The following is a 21,016-nucleotide window of genomic DNA, read 5'->3' as shown; positions in this document are numbered from 1 at the left end:
GTTTCGGAAGCAGTTTGTCATTTCCATATGAAGGTAAATGTCCTGCCTTTGGACAGATATGCAAAGGCTGGGGGAAGGAGAACCATTTGGAATTGGTTTGCACGGTGAAGGAAAAAGTTAGGAGCATATTTAAGAGCCCCTAGCGCCACCGGAGTGTCACTTATTGTGACGCTCCGGTGACACATTCCCATGCGTTGTATTTACAAGGTGGCGTTAAGCCACTTTTTGTGGATTAACGCCACCTTGTAAATATGGCCCCTTCACATGCAGCACTTTCCATGGAAGGGGTGTGCAATGGGTGTTGCTGTGGGCGTGCCACGGCAACACCCATTGCAGTTTGACGCTGCACCAGATTTACGAGTTTTCTTAAACCTGGCACCACAATGTAATGCCACCCAAGGGGTGGCGTTAGAATGGTGTAATGTGGAGAAATGCTTTCATTTCTCCTCATTTTTTGCTCTTTCTTTATCTGCTGCATTTTGCAGCACACATAGAAAGAGCAAATCACCATTTAACATTGTTTTTGTGCAGGAAGGTGCACCTTCCTGCACAAAAACAATCTCCCCCTCAACGCATTCATCTTTGCACTCTGCAGCAAATTTAGAGTCGGAGCAAGGGGAAACACAAGGGTGCGTCGTATTCTGGTAAATAAGGCACATCCCTTCATTTTGAAAATGACAGTGCACGATGCTGCCAAACCCAGAAGTAACATTCGGCCAAGCACCAACACATTTTGCCACAAATAGACACAAAACAAAGTCGATCATCATCTAAATTATCATCAAAAAGCTTTTCAGTATCCGTATTAAGTGAAAGTAAGAAGATGATGGGGCAGTGTCGCAGAGAGTTTAGCAATGGTGTGGACTTGTGAACACTTCCTCGTGTTCCTAATACAAAAAACCTTTTACTCTGGTGACATATCATCCAGCATTCATGACCATCTTTGGCAATCCCAAAGCCAAGATACCTCCATGCATTGAACATTGGAGTCTACAATTACAAGATTACAAATTGTTCATCGTCCAGGGAAGGATCAAAACCCTGTTAACTACTTCTCAAGAGTGCCTATACATGGTCAAGGTAACCCTTCTAAGACCGCTGAAGCCTACATAAATTTAATTGAGAAATGAAACACTGCTGCTAACATTTTGATAGAACAAACTGTCACTGCCGTGAATCAAGATAATGACATGTTAAAACTGAAAGACATTATCACCTATCAGTCATGGAACCAACATACTTGACCTCTTACCAGTAACAGTGAACACCAGAAGATTGAAAACTTCAAAGATGAGCTGTCCATGACAGAAGAAGGCGTTTCCTGAGAGGTTTGAAAATTGTCATTTCAAAGAATCTGCGACAACAGATAATTGAAGATGCCCATGAAGGACATCTTGGAATTGTTGCAACAGAATGAGCTCTCTGAGATTGAGTTTGGTTTCCTCAGCTTGATGAAAGTGTTGAAAGAGAATGCAAGGACTGTCATGCATGCAAATGTCTTTCATCAAAAAACACTCAACACTCCTTAAACATGTCAGAGTTGCCAAAGCTTTCATGGGAAAATATTGCTGTTGACTTTTTATCAGTCCACTTGACAATGTACACTACCTGATGCTGATTGTGGATGAATACCCCCATTATCCATTAGTATAAGTTCTTGCATCTATCACCCCTGAAAGAGTTATTGAGGGATTGGATGGCATCTTTTCGACATGGGGTGTTCCTGCAATTTTAAATTCTAACAATGTCCCACCTTCCAATAGTTGAGAATTCAGAGAGTTTCTCAATCTGCTTAATGTGAAACACCAGAAGAGCACAACTTTTAGGCCACAGGCTAATAGCCTTCTTGAACATTTCATGAGTACATAAAAGAAAGCAGAAAAGCACGATCCTCGAGACTGTCTTGAATTCTCCCCTATATGCTTTCCATTTGAATCCTCACTGAACCACAGGTGAAAGTCCTGCAAATTTGAAGTTGCAGAGAGCCATGATGACCAAGTTACCTCAGTGGACCAACACCAGATCAAGAACTGAAGAAGAAACTCATACAAAAGACTTGGATGTAACAAGAAAATGAAGGCCTATGCAGACAAGAGACGACATGCAAAAGACATTGGGCCTCATTGTGAGTTTGGTGGGCAATGGAGGCCGCCCGCCAAACTTGTTAGGTTGGAAGACCCGCCAGTTCATTCTCCCTCCCGCTGGCCCTATTATGAGTTTCCCGGTGGGCCTGCGGGAGACTACCCACAACATTGACACCGGCTCATAATCAAACCGGCAACAATATTGAGTGTGTCGGGTGCAACAGCACCTACTTCACTTTTACTGCTTGAAATTCAGGCAGTGAAAAGCATGAGGGGGCTGCCCATGGTGGGCCCTGCACTGTCCATGGGGCCCCAGGCACCCAGTCTCCACCACCCTTTGCAAGGCATTAGAACAGCTGCCGGAAACAGTAGTTATAATCCCAGGGCAGAGCTGCCCTGGCCAATTAAGACTGCTGGCACCACCAGGCCATTGGCCGGTGGAAAGTGGCGGTGTCGGTGGTCACTCCATGGAGCTTTCGCAACAGTGATAATGTGGCTGTCGGTCCGACCGACACCGCAAGTCTGGCGGTTCTACAACAGCCAGACTTGTAATGACTAGTAATGAGGGCCATTGTCGTCACAAAACGAGAACGAGTGCTTGTCAGTCAGCTGAGAAATCATTAAGGCCCTCATTACAACCCTGGCGGTCAGTGTTAAAGCGGCGGTAATACCGCCAACATGCCGGTGGAGAAAAAAACAGGTTCACAACCACAGCGGAAACCACCAACACACACAGCCACTTTAACACACCGACCGCCATGGTGGTAGCAACAAACACCGCGGTGGTCACCGCCAACAGACAGGTGGAAGACAATGTACAGCCCACCCCATTACAACCCACCAACCTGCAAAGTTTTCCAGGGCGGTACCAACGCCATCAAAAGCACGGCAGAAACAGTGTTTGGAGAGGAAACCACTCACCTCTCGACACTCAACGAAGAACCAGGACACCATGGAGCCCGAGTTACAGGTCCTGCACATGATGGTCTATCTCCTCATACACGAGGAATATCAAAGGCGGCGGCGACGACCATGGTGAGCACTGCACCTAGCACACAGGGGAGGAGGAAGGAAAAAGAGAGTGACACACATGCAACACGCAACACCCCTACCCCCACCCTCACCCACAACACCATACACACAAACACATGCAGTAACAGTACATTTACACCTCGTAACCCCCTGAAAGAATGCAAGGACAAAAGGATCAGAGTCCAATCAGTGATATATTAGAAATAGGCAGATATATGTAATAAAAATAAAAACAGTATTTACAAATATTTACAATATGTACAGAAGGCCGTACATTGTCCTTTGCAAATGTCCGTGGGCCACTGGGCCAAAAATCATGGACCAAGCCCACACTTGACTCCTGCCTCAATACCGAGGGAACACGGCAGGGACATCAGGTCGTAAACACACAGGCACCTCAGGGTGATGGGGAAGGAGGGGCACCTCAGCCAGAAGATGGAACAACACCACTGTTCTTGGATGGGGCTCCATGCCCACAGCGATGTCCTAGGGAGTGCAAAGCCACAGTCTCTCAAGCTGATGTGTGGCCCACTGCTTGGTCCTGGGCAGTGCAAAGCCACAGTCTCTAAAGTGGGTGGTTTGCCCACAGCGATGCCCTAGGGAGTGCAAAGCCACAGTCTCTCAAGTGGGTGGGTTGCCCACTGCTTGGTCCTGGGGAGTGCAAAGCCACCGTCTCTAAAGTGGGTGGTTTGCCCAATGCGATGTCCTGGGGAGTGCAAAGCCACAGTCTCTCAAGTGGGTGGTTTGCCCACTGCTTGGTCCTGGGGGGTGCAAGGCCACAGTCTCTAAAGTGGGTGATTTGCTCACTGCTTGGTCCTGGGGGGTGCAAGGCCACAGTCTCTAAAGTGGATGGCTTCTCCACTGGTTCTGGAGGAGGCTTTGTGCCCAGTGTGCTTCTTCCTGCCAAGGATAGGGTGAGTGGATGCATATCTCCACTGGTTCTGGAGGGGGCTTTGTGCCCAGTGTGCTTTTTCCTGCCATGGATAGGGTGACTGGATGCATATCTCCACTGGTTCTGGAGGGGGCTTTGTGTCCAGTGTGCTTCTTCCTGCCAAGGATAGGGTGAGTGGATGCATATCTCCACTGGTTCTGGAGGGGGCTTTCTGCCCAGTGTGCTTATCCTTCCAAGGATAGGGTGAGTGAATGCATATCTCCACTGGTTCTGGAGGGGGCTTTCTGCCCAGTGATGCAGAACTTGGGGTGTGGCAGTTCACATTCCCTCACCTGGTTGTCTGAGGCACGTGATTTGCAGGGACGAGGTAGCATGATACTCCATGGAAGCAGGGCTAGACTCCATCCTGCAGCAACTAAGGCTGCAAACAGTTGGTAGTGCCGGGGCTGGTGGGGGTGCTGCCAGTGGTGGTGGGAGGCTCCAGGCCGTCTCCTGCAGCCTCGGACAGACGCACACTGGGGATGCTGCTGCTGACAGTAGTGGTGGCAGCGGCGGTGCAGGTGGCGGTGCAGGTGGAAGTGCTTGCGGCGGTGATGCTGGCGGTGCTGGCTGTGGTGCAGGTGGCGGGGCTGTCAGTTCTGGTGCTGGCCACCAGGCCCTCACCTGGAGCCTCTGAAGCCTGAAGTCCCTTGGCTTGGCTTTTCTGCCCCTTCCTCACCTTGGCAGATGCTGCTGGGACCTTGGCTCTGGCAGCTGGAGTTTTGGAGGAGGCCTTGTTGGGATGGTCGTGCTCCTTGCCCTTGCTTCATGCTGTCCCCTTCTTCACTTTGGCAGGTGGCGGAATGGTTTGGTCCTTTGCAGGGGTCTGTGGCACACTAGCTGGCCTGACGGGTACCCCCTTTGATTCTCTGGGATTTGGTGGCTGAGGTGCTGGCCTGGGTTCTGGACACCCTGGCCCGAGGTGAAGGACGGGGGGAGGGGTAGGGAATAGGTCAATGTTTGCCAGGACAAGTTTTTTAGACACACTGGGATGGGAAAATGGAGAGGGTTTGGGAGTGGAGGAAGAGGGAGTGGTTGTAGGAGGTGTCTGTCTGCTGGAGTTGGGTGAAGGTGCATGGGCTGGATGCTGTTGTGAGGTGGATGGCTGTTTGGTGGGTGGGTGCTTGCGTTTGTGTACTTTGGGAGGAGGGGGTCACAGACACACTGGGAGAGGACACAGGTGACTTGTCCATGGTTTGTGGGGGTGGTGACTGCTCGTGAGGGTTGTGTTGTGACGGGCGTGCTGGTGATGGAGGTAGTGGATGAAGATGTAGTGCATGCAGGTGTAAGTGTAAACGCTACTGGGAGGGAGGTGGACAAAGAGGAAGAGGTGGACACAGTGGAGGCAGTGGATGTTGGTGTGTGGGCATGGGTATGGTGCTTGTGTGAGTGCCTGTGAGATGAAGTGTGGTGCTTATGTTTGCCTGAGCCACTTTTGATTGCTGATTTGGGTGAATGCTGTTCTGAAGGTGTGCTTGGGATAGGCTGGGGTTGAAGGGAATGGGTCGGGGTAGAGGAAGGTGGAGGGGGGAGGCTAGACACAGGGGCAAGGGCTGCCACCAGTGCTGAGGCCAGAGCCTGAAATGCTCTCTGTTGGGCCGCCACGCCAGAGTGAATGCGCTCCAGGTATGCATTTGTTTGTTGCAAATGCCTCTCGACATCCTGGATAGCATTCAGTATGGTTGGCTGCCCAACAGTGAGGGATCTCAGGAGGTTAACAGCCTCCTCACTGAGGGCAGCAGGTGCCTGGGGTGAAGGAGATGCCCACCCTCCTGGGTGAGCGGGCACGGGAAACACACTGAGGGGTTGCTGGGAGGGCAGTGCTGGTAGGGGGGGTGGCGGTTGTACCTGTTGTTGGGGTGGGCACAGAGGTGTCTGCCACCACCAGGGAGCGTCCATCGGAGGAGGAGTCGCTGTTTGTGGTCTCCACTCCTGTCCCCACTGTGGTGCTCCCCTCGCCCTCCATCCCACTGGTGCCCTCACCCTCACTGGATTCGGCCTCCAGGCCCATGTGGGATGCAGCTCCCTCCATCGCCAGTGCTTCTGCTCCTCCGCCAGATGATGCTAATGCACATAAGGACAAGGTGACAAGACAAAAAGGGGGGCAGAGACAGAGGATACACTTGGTCAATGCCAGCAACACCACTACCGTTGGTGTACACAACACACAGGGAGCAGCCCTATGCACTAAGCCTTGCCCAACCATTTACTAAGACAGTTAGTAGCCCATGGGGTACAATGCCTAACGCCATCATCTGCACACCAGAAACCCACAGGACCCTGCCCAGTTGTACATGCCCACTTACACTATTGGGGTAGGAGTGCTCCAGACCCTGCCCAACTAGGGACCTACCCTTCCATTTTGGCCCTGGCCTAGGGGCATCCACATCTCTCATCCCCCACCCAGGCACCTCCTAACACGCGATAAGTCAGGTTTCAGATTTTGTACTCACCCCCTCGTGGCTGCTGTGATGCCTTCAAGCGCCCATTCAACTCCGGATAGCCCGCCGACAGGACGCGTAACATCAGGGGGGTCATGGTGCGATGGGCACCCCTTCCTCGTTGGGAGGCCAGCCACAGCCGGGCCTACGCCATCTTCTTTGCCCAGCGGCGCAGGTCCTCCCATCTCTTGCGGCAGTGGGTACTCCGCTTGTCAAAGTCCCCCAGGGTCCGCACCTCCTTGGTGATGGCACACCAAATACCCTTTTTCTGGTGGGCGCTGACCTGGAGGGATAAGACAGCAGAAAAGGAAATTATTTGCCCGTCCGGACCGTCAGACTCATTGCCCACCAGATCCCACTCATCCCCTGATGCACATACATTGACCACCTTACATGCTGCACTCAAGCCAGGATGCCTCTGCCCTCCCCTCATGTGGCTTACACACACAGCAATCCCTACATTCATGGCCCACACAACATGCTCACAGTGTACTCACCTGTTTGTCAGGAGGACCGTTGAGCAACGTGTACTGGGGTAGGACCCCATCCACCAGTTTCTCCAACTCCTCCGCAGTGAAGGCAGGGGCCCTTTCCCCAGACACATGAGCCATGGTCGGTGCCAGACACAGGTCACAGCAGCACTTGCAGTGTAGGTCCTCTCCTGTTGAAGGTCAGGTAGCAAGTGAGTGAATAGATAGAAAATGGCTGTGACGTCCGCGGCGGTGCGTACCGTCACCACCAGAGTACATCGCCTTTGGCTCCTGGAACCCATAGAGCCCAATGATAACCAATGCAATTTTGCGCAGTGGTCATCGACCGCCGACCGCGACAGTGCACAACGTGAGCGCAATTACCTCATTTCCACTTGTCCCTCCTCACAGGTCAGGCAGCCGCCATTTCAGGGGGGCACAGGGCATGGCACCTAACCGCGTCACAGTAGACATTGGCACATCAACTGACTCTCGAGTTCACATACTGTTTCTGTAAAGTAAACAAATCACCATTATTTCAGTAGATGTGTGAATATGACCCTCTGCTCACCGTTCTCTTCCATAGGCTTCAACCGCTGAGGCACAATGTGAGATGGCGCCATCCTCTGGTGTACAAACCCCTGGTGGACCTTGCGACTATGGAGGAAAGACACATTATCATTACCTACAGACTTGATTGTGCCACAATCCAAGTGTGCCCAATTGGAGCCAGACCTGATGTCAGCTATCTGCCAGCCCACAGGAATCCCCACTCTAGTGCAGGTCCTGGCAGTGCTCCATTTCCTGGCAATTGGTTCCTTCCAAACAACAGTGGCCATGGCATCAGGGATGTCTCAGCCAAAGTTCTCTAACGTGTTGACCAGAGTGTTGTCTGCCCTGCTGAAACACATGCGCAGCTACATCGTGTACCCCCAGGTGGTGGATTTGGGCACAGTGAAGGCTGACTTTTATGCCCTGGGACATATCCTCAACATCATTGGTGCCATTGATGGTACACATGTGGCATTTCTCTCCCCGAGGAGAAATAAACAGGTTTACAGGAATAGAAAAAGCTATCACTCTCTGAATGTGCAGATGGTGTGTTTGGTGGACCAGTCCCTCTCAAATGTGAATGCCAAATATCCTCTATGCATGACGACTTTATCTTGAGGAATAGCAGAATATGTGATGGGCCAACTCCAGAGGCACCAGGTGTGGCTAATAGGCGAGCCAAAGGTTCCCACTGAGTATGAATTGGTGTATGGGGTTGTCCCTAACGGTGAGTGTGTGGTTAACAGGTATCCCTCGAATATTTGCAGGTGACTCTGGTCACACCAACCTCTCATGGCTACTGACCGCAGTGAGGAATGCCAGGACAAGGGCAGAGGAAGGTTACAATGAGGCACATGGCCGTACAAGGAGGATTATAAAAAGGACCTTCGGCCTCCTGAAGGCCAGGTTTGGGTGCCCCCATCTGACAGGTGGATCCCTGTACTACTCACCCAAGAAGGTGTGCCAGATCATCGTTGCATGTTGCATGTTGCACAACTTGGCCTTGGGACGCCAGTTGCCTTTTCTGCAGGAGGATGTGCCTGGAGATGGTCTTGTGGCAGCGGTGGAGCCTGTGGACAGTGAGGAAGAGGAGGCAGAGGAAGAAGATGTCGACAACAGAACCAATATTATTCAGCAGTACTTCCAGTGACACACAGGTAAGACACTGTAACTCCACTTTACATTTCAGTTATCTGTTGGACATTTTACAAGGCAGCCTCTTTCCCTATGTCTATGGCCACTGACTGTTCCTTTTTCAGATCTCTGTGCCCCACTCTGGCTCCTGCTATGTTTACTGCTGCCCACCAAAGGTAATCCTAAAGTATATTTCACTGTACATTTGAGTTGCAATGCTTTGTTAATGTTGTACTAATACATTTGTGAATCATAAGACAGTCTCCAGATAGGTATTTGTTCCCAGGGTGTTTATTTAGGTGCTCATAGGTAGAGGGAGATGTGCAAGGGACTGGGGTGATGGTGGAGGAAAGTCCAGGGTAGAGTCCAGTCTCTTGGTATCACAGGTGCATTGTCCAATGGGGCATAGGAAGGGGAGTAATGGCAGTTCAAGGTTGACAGGGTGACAGAGTGGGACAGAAGGGTGACAATCAGGAGTCTTATTTCCTGGCGGGGTCTTGGCAATGTTCTCTGGCTTCTGCCTGGATCACAGAGACCGTTTGAGGGGTGATTCTCCTTCTGCAGGGGGTGGGCTGCTGGTGGCCTGTTGGTCCTGTGGCTGGGCCTCCTGTCCACTAGTGCCGGCGGAGGTGGAAGAATGTTCCTCTGTTTGTCTAGTGTCAGGCACCTGTTGTTGTGCCACTGCCTCCCTCATGGTCTTGCCCATGTCAGCCAGCACCCCTACAATGGTGACCAGGATGGTGTATATTTTTGTTAGGTCATCCCTGATCCCCAGGTATTGTCCCTCCTGCAGCGGCTGGGTCTCCTGCAAATTGGCCAGTATCTGGCCCATCATCTCGTGGGAAAGCTGGGAAGCTTCCAGGATGTTGGTGAGTGCCTCGTGGAGAGTGGGTTCCCTGGGCCTGTTCTCCTCCTGTCACACAGCAGTCCTCTCAGCTTCCCTGTTGTCCTGTGCCTCTGTCCTTGAACCGTGTGCCCACTGACACTGAACCCAGGTTCCTGATCATCCTGTGTTTGTGGGGTTGCTTGGGGTCCCTGTAGTGGTGGACACACTGTTGATTGACGTGTTATGGGGACAGTGGCATGGGCCCGCTGGGTGGGTGCTGTGCTGGTGTTTCCTGAGGGGGAGGCTCTGTGGTGGGTTGGGACTGTGGTAGGGGAACCGACTGTCCGGAGGTTACGGATGGGCCAGGTTGCTCATCCTGATCCAGGCGTGCAGAGCTGCTGTTGTCACTGTGGGCCTCTTCAGGTGGGAGACTGGATGTGGCTGGCACCTCCTCTCCAGTGACGTGGAGTATGGGTCCTGTGGGAATGCAAATGCATTGTTAATGTGTCTGCATGTGCCATCTTCTGCATGGGTGTGTTTCCCTGTATGATTGTGATTTCTCTGTCAGCTTTGCTTTGTGTGAGTGGTGATTTTGTGGGCTGTGTGAGTCTCTCTACTGGGCATGCTGTGGTGATGGGTGTCCATGCAGGTCTGTGATGGGTGTCCATGCATTGTTGCTGCATGCAGGGCTTGGTATTGGGATGGGTGGGTTGTGTTAGTGGTATATGTGAGGTGGTGGAGTGATGGGGTGAGGGTAGGGGTAGGAGTTTGTGATGGCATGCAGGTAGGGTGGGGGGAGTAGATAAGATTTGACTTACCAGAATCCAGTCCTCGTGCTACTCCTGCGAGGCCCTCAGGATGCATGATCGCCAAGACTTGCTCCTCCCATGTTGTTAGTTGTGGGGGAGGAGGTGGGGGTTCACCACCAGTCCTCTGTACAGCTGTCTGGTGTCTTGCTACCACGGAACGCACCTTCCCCCATAGGTCATTCCACCTCTTCCTGATGTCATCCCTGGGTCTTGGGTGCTGTCCCACGGCATTGACCCGGTCCACGATTCTCCGCCATAGCTCCATCTTCCTTGCAATGGACGTCTGCTGCACCTGTGATCCGAATAGCTGTGGCTCTACCCAGATGATTTCCTCCACCATGACACTTAGCTCCTTTTCAGAAAACCTGGAGTGTCTTTGGTGTGTCATGGATGTGGTGTGAGTAATATGTGTGAGGATGTGTGGGGTGATGTGTGGGGTGATGTATTGGGATGTATGCTCTGAATGGTGTATTGGTGATGGTGTTCTGTGGCTCTGATTGAGTGGGTGCTTCTGGCTTCTCTCTCTCTGCTTGATATCAATTTTTTCACTGTAAGTGTGGGTTATCTGGGTGTGTGTTTTATAGTGGTGTGAGTGTGTGGGTGTGGTGTGTATATGTGTTAGGTGTGTGTAGTTTGAATTGTCCAATGTGGTGTAGTTTTGTAAGTGTCTGTGTATTTTGAGTGTGGCGGTGTGTACTGCCAATGGTTTACCATGGTTGAAAGACTGCTGCTGTGATTCGTGGGTCGTGATACTGTGGGCGTATTCCTGTTGGAGTAACGGTGTGGGTTTTGCTATTGCCAGTTTATCACTGACCTTTGGTCTGGCGGACCTGTGTGGGTGTCTGTATAGTAGCGGTTTTCTCAGTGTGGGTCATAATACCCGTGGCAGAATACTGCCACGGGCACGGTATCTTGGCGGCCGTCAGCACAGCGTTAGGCGGCATTTACCGCCATGGTTGTAATGAGGGCCTAAGTCCGATGCTCCATTTGATGCTGAGCCATTCCATGTGGTAACCTGCAAAGGAGACATGGTAACTTCTGAATGTCCTGGGAAATCCATTAGACGAGATTCCTCACATTTCAGACAGGTGGCTCATCACTCGTTAGATACTGATGTCAATGTAGAGACAGGTTCAGAAAGGGCAATTGAAAAACCCCAGACTGCAGTTGCTCCTACATCACCAATGCAGATCATGGACACTTCTGTTGCTGATTCCCAGTTTCTGAAGACGCAACTGGAACGAGTAATCAAAGCACCAAGAAGGCTTATTGAAGAGCTATGATTGTGAAGATATTTGCAAATTTTTTTTATTTTTTTATTTAACAGAGGAGGAGATGTTGTGTCATGTGAGTATAAATGACGGACCCTTTTGACTCTTGAAGAACTCTGTAGAGCTGTGATGTTAGAATGCGGTGAGGTTTAGAATGTTGAGTTTGCGGTTACACACAGACAAATAAAGATGGGCAATATTTATCTCTGTGTGTGAAATATTCATTGGCAAGAACTCAGGAGGATGCTGCACTGGATATGGATGAGTTATGTCTAATACGAGATAGGAAGGGTTCAAGGGCTAAAACAAATAATATCATGAAAGAGGACATCGATGGTGAACACCCTGCTGAAGAAGGAAAATGTAGGGAAACCATGCCATTAACCGACACGGAAGCCTTCGGGTAGTGTATACGAGTGAGATTAGGGCTAGAATCCTAGGTTCAAAACCATGCCAAGATAAGTATTTCAGCTTGAATTCCCAGTTTATCCTATCAAAAGGTTTCACCGCAGCAATGGTGATTGCTGCAAGCAGATATTTAAGCAGAAGATCTTTATTTAAAATGTTAAGAAAAACAAATATTGTCTGACGCTAACCATCCTTTTATAAAACCTGATTGTTCGTTATGAATAAAACGAGGAAGGGAGGATTCTATGCGAGTTGCTAAACGTTTTGCAAAATGTTATAATTTACATTGATTAGATAAATAGCCCTATAGTTTTTACAATGAGCAGGTTTATTGCCTTCTTCATGTATAACACAAATTATAGGTACCTGAGGTGACTCTAACTGTGGTAAACAACTGAAACAATTGTAGAAGAATGTTGGAAAAGTGGAGAAACAATTCAACAGTAAAGCCCACCTGGACCAGACAACTTCCCATTTCTCAGTAATGTAGGAGCTTGAGAAATTTCTAACAAAGAGATATTTGTTTCTAAAGCATTGGAATCTAAATCTGTGGTAATACATTTAGGAGTATTTTGAAGATAAGAATCAATGTGAGTAGATTGCCCTGAAGATTCAGGAGTATATAAAGATTTGGAGACGTTAGTAAATCCTTCCAAGATATCTTTATCTTTAAAAAGAGAAACTCCCTGCAAATTGATCAACAAGTCTATCTTAAATCAATTAATTTTAACCTTGAAATAATCAGCGAATTATTTACCAACTCTATTCCGGCAACCCTCATAATGAGCACTACTTTTGCCTCATTATTCCTAAATTCATTAAATTGTACTGTAGCTTTGCGGAGATTTTGAAGATCATTATTTGATTTGGAGGCATAGTAGTTATTTTCTACATTTTATATGGAGGTCAGTAAAAATTTGTGTTCTTTGGCAAGAGATTCATTTTTCTTTGCTACATAGCTTATGATGAAACCACGAGCAACAGCTGTAAAGGTGTCACATGAAAGTTTAAATGAAGTACTTGGAGAGTCATTAATTTAACAGAATTCAGAGGCAGATGATAAAAAGGACGGAGAAAATCAAATGACTTTTAATAAGGAATTGTTAAACCTCTATCTATGTAGATTAGGTGGAGAGGGAACCAAATCCAAATAGCTATTATCATGGCATGACCGAAGAGTTATATAGGGCTTGTGGTAGATTAAATTATATTTTGGCATAAAGGTTTAGAAACAAAAATATGATCTCATCTAGTTAGTGGCCCATGTGTGTTGGAATAAAAGGTATAGTTTCATGAAGTATGGCTTATGAGTTCATTAAAACATTGTGCTAAATAGCAGAGTGAAATTGTTTATGCATTTTATGAGGGAGAAAGCTAACCGAAGATTGTCTGTCAAGAAAAGGATCCATAATTTGGTTGCAATCACATCTCAAAACAAAATAGGTAGCATTATATTGGAGACATTTTTGTGGGGCTGCAAGAAAAAATGCTAATCAAGATAGGTTGGACATTGAAAACTGTTAAAAAAATTTTGTTAATCAATAATTTGACAATGAGCCATCTGCCTTCAACACCAGTTTCTTGTGAAACAACTTCAAGATCTGTATTTTTCTTACATAAAATTAAAACACTATTCTTCTCATTAGATGTGGAAGACACCAACACAGAAGCCTACCCAACCACGTTTACGTTTTACAGCTTCAGAATCAGTAAGGTGAGTTGCTCGTAATACAACTAAATCTAGATTAACCTTGGCTTAATGAGATAACGCTCTCTGTTGTTTCATAGGGTCAATTAATCCCTTTATATTCCATGAAATTACCCTGAATGTAACACGAAAAAAAGAAATATGAACGACTCAGGAAGAAATTCCAAGTGGTGTAATAAATACAATAAGATAGCGTATAAAACAAAAGAAGTACCACGTAGAAAGGAAGGGAAAGGAAAAATAGAGGAATGAAACATAAGCAAAGGAAACATGAGATATATATTGAGAGTCAAAATGAATGGTAAGGAAGTTATTAGCTGGTAGAGGGGCCAGCTGTATCCATTGACTCTGTCATATGAGAGTTTATAAATCTTCTGCGCTCAGACAGATCCTCAAACACGGTAATTTCATTATGGTAAGTCATTTTGGAGAGACATGCATGAAATAGACCAAAACAAGCCACCAAAGTATATAGCATAGGACAAAGGCTGAGAAAGTCTCTGTCTGCTAGGTAAAGCATTCTAAACCTCCTGGGGCCATCCACCAGATCACACAACCTGTTTCTTAGATTTAGCCGCATTGAGTACTTTCAAGAGGTCTTCCAGAGGGAATGGAGAAAGATCTTCTCCCTCCCTTCCCTCTGGAAGACCATGAATACATATATTGTTGTGTCTATTTCTATTTTCTAAATCTTCGGAGTGCTTTTTGAATTGAAGGACTTTTTTTCCCAAAACGGTAATTTTGATAGTTTCATCCTTCAAACCAGCTGTTGCATCTTTTTTTATCAAAATTAGTGGATGTACCTCCCACCACAAACTTAAATATGCAGCATGCACACAGACTGGGTAAATGTCTCTCTACCTTAGAAACACATGTTTCCATAATAGACCATTTCTCTTCAAGACCCTGAATTTGCCTTTTGGTCTCTTCAATGAATGGATTAATGGCCCAAATGTTTTCCAGTAAAATCTCCATTAAAATAGGAGAAGGCGTTTACCCAGGAGAAGGGGGGGGCATGTTTTAGTCTTTTATTTGTAGATGAGGATTAATTCTGTTTCAATGAGGTAGGAGATGTAGCTGAAGAGCGAGGAGAAGCAGACTGTACCATGTTATCAGAATATCCATCCATGGAATATTCCTTACAGGACAGGCATGGGTCTGCGAATTTAGATGGCTGCAGTTTGAAGGAAAAATAAAGTTTTTTTAACCTGCCCATATAATGACTCTGAAGAGAAACCAGGAGAAATGTATTGGAAAGTACTTGAAATGAGTGGGGGTAGTATAAAAAAATATAATTTGTCACAACAACCACTGGTATTAGCTGTCGCCATTAAAGTTATCAACATAGGGAGGAGTGCTTGTTAGCAAGCACTTATAACACTAAAAAAGGCAAAAGGTAGCCACCTCTGTGAGTGTCAAGAAATTTAAAATGATGGCTGTTATGTCAGGAATAGAATTTCAGCATATAGAAAATCAAGTAGGAATCACTAGAGAACTTGCCTAGAGGTCACTTCTTTCCAAGGAGCTTAAGGGAAGTGTAAGCATTGTCCCCCTCGTGCAGTGCAGCAAAACCGCATTTAAGGTTGACAAAGGTGTTGTTACGGTACAGAGCTCCTCTGTCAGGCTGCATCTCAAGTGGTGCTCAAGCCATGCCCCCACATCATTGGACTCTTCCATCAAGCAATCAATCAATCAATCAATCACGTGTTAAGCGCGCAACTCACCCGTTAGGGTCTCAAGGCGCTGGGGTGGGCTGCTACTACTTGAATAGCCAGGTCTTGAGTCGTTTCCTGAAGGACAGGAGGTCTGGGTCAGACATACGTAGACGGGGAGGGAGTTCCAGGTTCTGGTGGCGAGGTGAGAGAAGGATCTGCAGCCGGCTGAGATACGATGGATGCGGGGGACAGTGATAAGGGCGAGGTTGACAGAGCGGAGCTGGCGAGTGGGTGTGTGGAAGCTGAGACGCTCGTTGAGGTAGGCAGGACCTGCGTCGTGGAGAGCCTTGTGAGCATGGCTGAGTTTGAAGGTGATCCTCTTGTTGACGGGGAGTCAGTGTAGGTCTCTGAGGTGGGCTGAGATGTTTTCGTGGTGTGGGATGTTGAGGATGAGGCATGCAAAGGCGTTCTGAATACGTTGAAGTTTCCTCTGGAGCTTGGCCGTTGTTCCCGCATAGAGTGCATTGCCATAGTACAGTCTGCTGCTGACAAGGGCATGGGTGACCGTTCTTCTGGTTTCGATGGGGATCCATCTGAAGGTCTTGCGAAGCATTTCGGAGGGTGTTGAAACATGAGGATCAGACATAGGAAATGAAGGAGTCTTATGTGTCTTTTCACCATTTTCTAGAAATAAAGAAAAGATTAGGCTACCAGGCTCCTCTTGAAGAGTGAGAAGTGCATGCAGGGTTTTCATTTATTTTCATTTCAACCTGGGAGTTTATGGCTCCTTGTCTACAGTGCTACATTCTAGTCATACTGCATTGCTTGAACTTCTCAATCATTATCTCCTCAATGAAAGGAGAACTTTAGTCCATTTACATACAAGTAAGAATGCATGTGCAAGCTAAAAAATAGTGAGCAACTAACCAGTAAGCAACTATGAACAAATTAGTCATCCTACAATAATGGCGAACAAATTAATTACCCTGAGAAAGAAGGTCCAATACCAAGTTGGTAAATAAGCTAAATAAAGAAGAATAGTGAAGTAAATTAGAAACAACCTAGTTAAACAATTAAGAGAAGAAGTGGAACAGAGAAATAGGAGGACGAGAGGGAAGATCAAGAAGAGGAAAATGCATGAATTGAGATAAAGAACAGGAGTAAGCAGACACAAAGAGCCACAAGAAGACAGTAGTGATCGGAGAGGTAATTAGATAGATCCAGTTTGAAAATGTCTATCGAAGAGAAGCTTTTTAAGATCCTTCTTTAAGGTTATAACAGAAGTGACGATAAGTAGAGCAGAAAGGAGTAATTTTCATTCCCTGATCATATAGTGCATTAATTGTTGAATGCCGTGGACTCCAGTATAAAACTTTGAAAACTGAGTAGAGACTGTGGGACTCTAGAAAACCTAAACGTTCTGGTCAGGTTACAGAGCAGTGCCTAATGCTTTATAAACTGTTATATGCCATCTTGTAGATCAATCATGCTTCAGTGGGGAGCCATGTCAATGTTTTCAGAATGGGGTGAAATTATCAAATATTGGTACCAGTGACAAAGTGAGCCACTGCATGCAGAGCTCACTTTTGTGCAGCAAGGTTTACTTTTGGTAGGCTATTTGGGAGACAGTATCCATACTCAAGTGTTTGCAGAACAAGATATTAAAGTACTGTTTTGAGGTCTTGTTCTAGGGTGAACTGTCAAATCCCCTGCAGTAATCTCAAAGTAAAATGTAAATTTTTAGCTGTGCCTAGTGGTTTAGTGGACTAATGCATCCACAGAAGGGGCCTGTGTTTGACCTCGTGGTCACAGGTTCAAATCCTGGTGGGTCCACTCGGCCTTTCATCCAAGTTCTGAGGTTGAAAAAATGAGTACCATTGAGTTGGGTAACAATAAACATGTTATTCAGCTTCAAGATGCCTACGGGTGAACGTGTGCTTTACAAATACACATGTTATGTTATTTTTAGTTACATTGTTAATGAGAGATTGGTGGTCAATGGCCTTATTTAGGATTTGGCTGAACAGGATCCCTGGCACAAATCATTGGGAATTCTGTCCCAACAAACTTGTGGTTCCCCTGCCAAGTTCATAGGTGTTAATTCATTAAGTGTGCTCTGGTAAAGCCTCCACTGACTTTGATGGTGTATAATCATTGGTCCCATTCACAGGGCCTCTACTTATGCCACCTATACTGCAATGTCTGCCCATTTAGGCTGGCCCTCCCAATGTAGATTTTTACTGATTGGGTCTGCTATGCGAGGCATGACACACTGCGGCAGCAAAGAATCCTTTGCCTCCAGGCACTAATGTTTTTTCGACTTATTATCCCTATATTATATCATATCGACAACACCTGATATCGCATGAAAATAGGCACTGCTGGAACAACAGATACACAGGAAGAAATTAGAATGCAGTCAGGCTTATATGGGTATTTAAGCTGTTTAGCTTAGCTGTTTAGTGTGGCACAGTAGTTCCCAACCTGTGGTCTGGAGACCCCTGAGGGTCCGCAAAGCCTAGCTAGGGGTCTGCGATTACTTAGAAAATTAAATAATATTAACTAATTAATAAAGTGTATGTAAATAAAGTGGCTAAATGTACAATTGAAAACGTTAAAATGCACTGTAAATGTCTAAGAATTTGAATTTGGAAGCTAAAAATAAATTAGTATCCTCAGATTGATTTGTGACAACAGAATATAGTATGCTACTACGGGCGATGTGTGGCTTCAATTGAAATTTGAAAAGCTCAACCTCCTATTAAAATAAACATGTTTATGTTTCTTTATTTATATTTTTTTGCAAATTAAATAAAATATGTTACCATTTGTGTGTGTGTTTGACAAATGCTTGTTTCTGTATTTTTTGTGTTTTGTTTTGCAAATAATCAAATCAAATAATCAACAATGTTTAGGCCCGGGTCCCGGGCTTTCAGTAATGACTCCGTGGGGGATCCCGAGATTCCAATAATGATTCAGTGGGGGGGGTGCCTGGTTTCCAGTAATGCTAAAGTGGAAGTCCACAGAAGTCAAAAGGTTAAGAACCACTGGTGTTGCAGATTCCAAAATATAGACAGAGACATCAGCCACAATGAAATCAAGACAAGTGGCCACTGCCACCCTTCTGGGGTGATGGTGGTCACAACATATGGAGACGTTCCACCAACATCCAAGTCATCTACATTGTGACCATAATTGCCCTTATGAGATGACATATTTATTTATTAATTAGTAACAGTAGTTTAATTCAACTTTCACTCTACAGGAGTGAAATTCTTATTCCAAAAAGTAAGCTACAACTCTTTTGTAAAGTGAAAAGCTTTTTATGCCTTATGTTTTCTTGCAAACACTGTGGAGGTATTTTACAGCAAATCATTTAAAAATCCAGTATAAAATGATTACGGTACTAAATAGTTATAAGGAACCTTTAGTTATTCATTTCACTTTCAGTCACAAAGTATCAGGGTCTCAACACTTATGGGATCTTACTCTTCTGATCAGAGTTAGTTTCTTTCTTTGTCAAGCTGCAGTTCAGCTCTGCAGTTAAGTGCAGTCAGCTGTCTGTCATGTGTGGCAGTGCTGTTGCTTTCTGCATGAGTTCCCTGCTGTGATGGCCTGCTGACTCTGAGGCTTAATGAACTGCAGCTAGCTAGTGTGGAAGTGGCCTTTATTTAGTTCAGACTGCCCTGTAACTCCACCTGTGTAAAATAAAAATAAAAATTATATCATGCAAGCAACATCAGTAGGGGGAGAAATGAAGAATGTCCCATTAACGGGAGATTGCAGACTTGTAACTTTTGATGGCCTTCCATCCTTAGCAGCTAATAATTTGATTTCATACAAGGTTTAGAAAGGGGGTGATAACCCATGCATTCTTTTCCATGTCACCGCAGCAGGGTAAGAAGTGAGGCAAATGCTGCCTCCTCCCTAGATGAACCATTGGAGGGCATGCAGCAGTGGCGGCCCACCCTTTAGGGCAGTTAGATTTTGACAGTTTGCGCCGCTTTTGCATCAGAAAATGATGAAAATGCTGTGCAAAAAAAGTATAAATATGGGCCCAGGTATCATTTTAGAGAGACACGATTTTTTCAAATGATAGCAGGGCAGACATGAGGCAGTTGAAGAATATATTGTAGCTTTGCACCTTCTTGCTGAAACATTTAATTCAACAACTGGGTGGACAATTTGTTTACATCTGACTTTCACAGTAAATCCAGGAAATTTTAAAACTGCTGCAATTCTACTTTAAATAAATATAAGGTATAGCTACGGTGACTGAGCTCTCCATGTCTTCAAAACCACTAGTTTCCAATGAAGAGAAGTATACTTAGCAGCATAATGAATGACCCAGCTGCTGTCTGCATTATTAATTCTAAACCTAAAAGCTATAGAATTTGGAACTAAAAAGAACACTAAAACATGTTTGCTAGACCTGTCAGTCTTAGGGTGGTCTTCCCCGGAACTTTATGCCTTACATCTCCATATTTTTCTAATTTGTTTTGTAGGCCTTAGACCTCTCTGCACTTTAGTACTGCTAAGCAGAGTTAAAGTGTGTGTGCTCTCTCATGAAAACATGGTGACATTTGCTTATCCCTAATTGTCATATTTAATTTCCTTATAAGTCTCTATTAAAGAGGTATTACATATACCCAGGGCCTGTAAATTAGTGGGCCTGCAACACTGATTGTGCCAGTCACTTAAGTAGCCACTTAAGCATGTCTCAGGCCTGCCATTCCAGCCTATATGTACAGTTTTAAACAGTCATTTCAACTTGGCAAAATAAACCTCTTGCAGGCTCATGCCTGCCTTTTTAATACATATAAATCATCCCAAGGGTAGGCCCTAAAGAGCCTGTTTGTTTTTCACTACGGCAAGGTCTGCTTCTCCCATAGGATAATATTAAAGTTACCATATTACATATAATAGACTGTAACTTTGAAATGGGAACAGGTAAGCAGTTCATATTTGGTGTCTTAGAATTGTAATGAAAAATACTCTTCTATGGTGAAGTTGGATTTTTTATCACAATTTTGAAAATGCCACTTTTATAAAGTTGTCAATTTTCTGCCTTAGGCATTTAGGCCCTCATTACAACCTTGGCGGTAAATGCTGCCTACCGCCGTGCTGACGGCCGCCAACAAACCGTGACCACGGCGGTATACCACTACGGTTATTATGACTCACACAGAGAAATCCGCCACTATACAGACACCCACACAAGTCCGCCAGACCAAAGGTCAGTGATAAACTGGCAGTACCAAAACCCACACCGTTACGCCAACAGGAATATGCCTATAGTATCAGGACCCACAAATCACCGCAGCGGTCTTTCAACCACGGTAAACCATTGGTGGTACAGACTGCCGTGCTCAAAATACACACACACTAACAAAACTACACCACATTGTACAATTCAAACTACACATACCTGACACACATACACACACCACACCAACACACTCACACCAATATAAAACACACACCCACATTACCCGCAACCCTTTCAGTGAAAAAAAAGATTGCGAACAGAGAGAGAGAGAGACAAGCCAGAAGCACCCACTCAATCTGAGCCACAGAACACCATCACCCATACACCATCCACGCTTATCACAGCACACACCACAACACATCACCCCACATATCCTCACACATACCACTCACACCAAATCCATGGCACCCTTAAGACAATCCAGGT

This window comes from Pleurodeles waltl, chromosome 3_1 (genome assembly GCF_031143425.1).
Source record: "Pleurodeles waltl isolate 20211129_DDA chromosome 3_1, aPleWal1.hap1.20221129, whole genome shotgun sequence".
Classification (NCBI taxonomy): Eukaryota; Metazoa; Chordata; class Amphibia; order Caudata; family Salamandridae; genus Pleurodeles; species Pleurodeles waltl.
The sequence above is the reverse complement of the archived record's forward strand: the minus strand, read 5'-3'. Positions refer to the sequence as shown.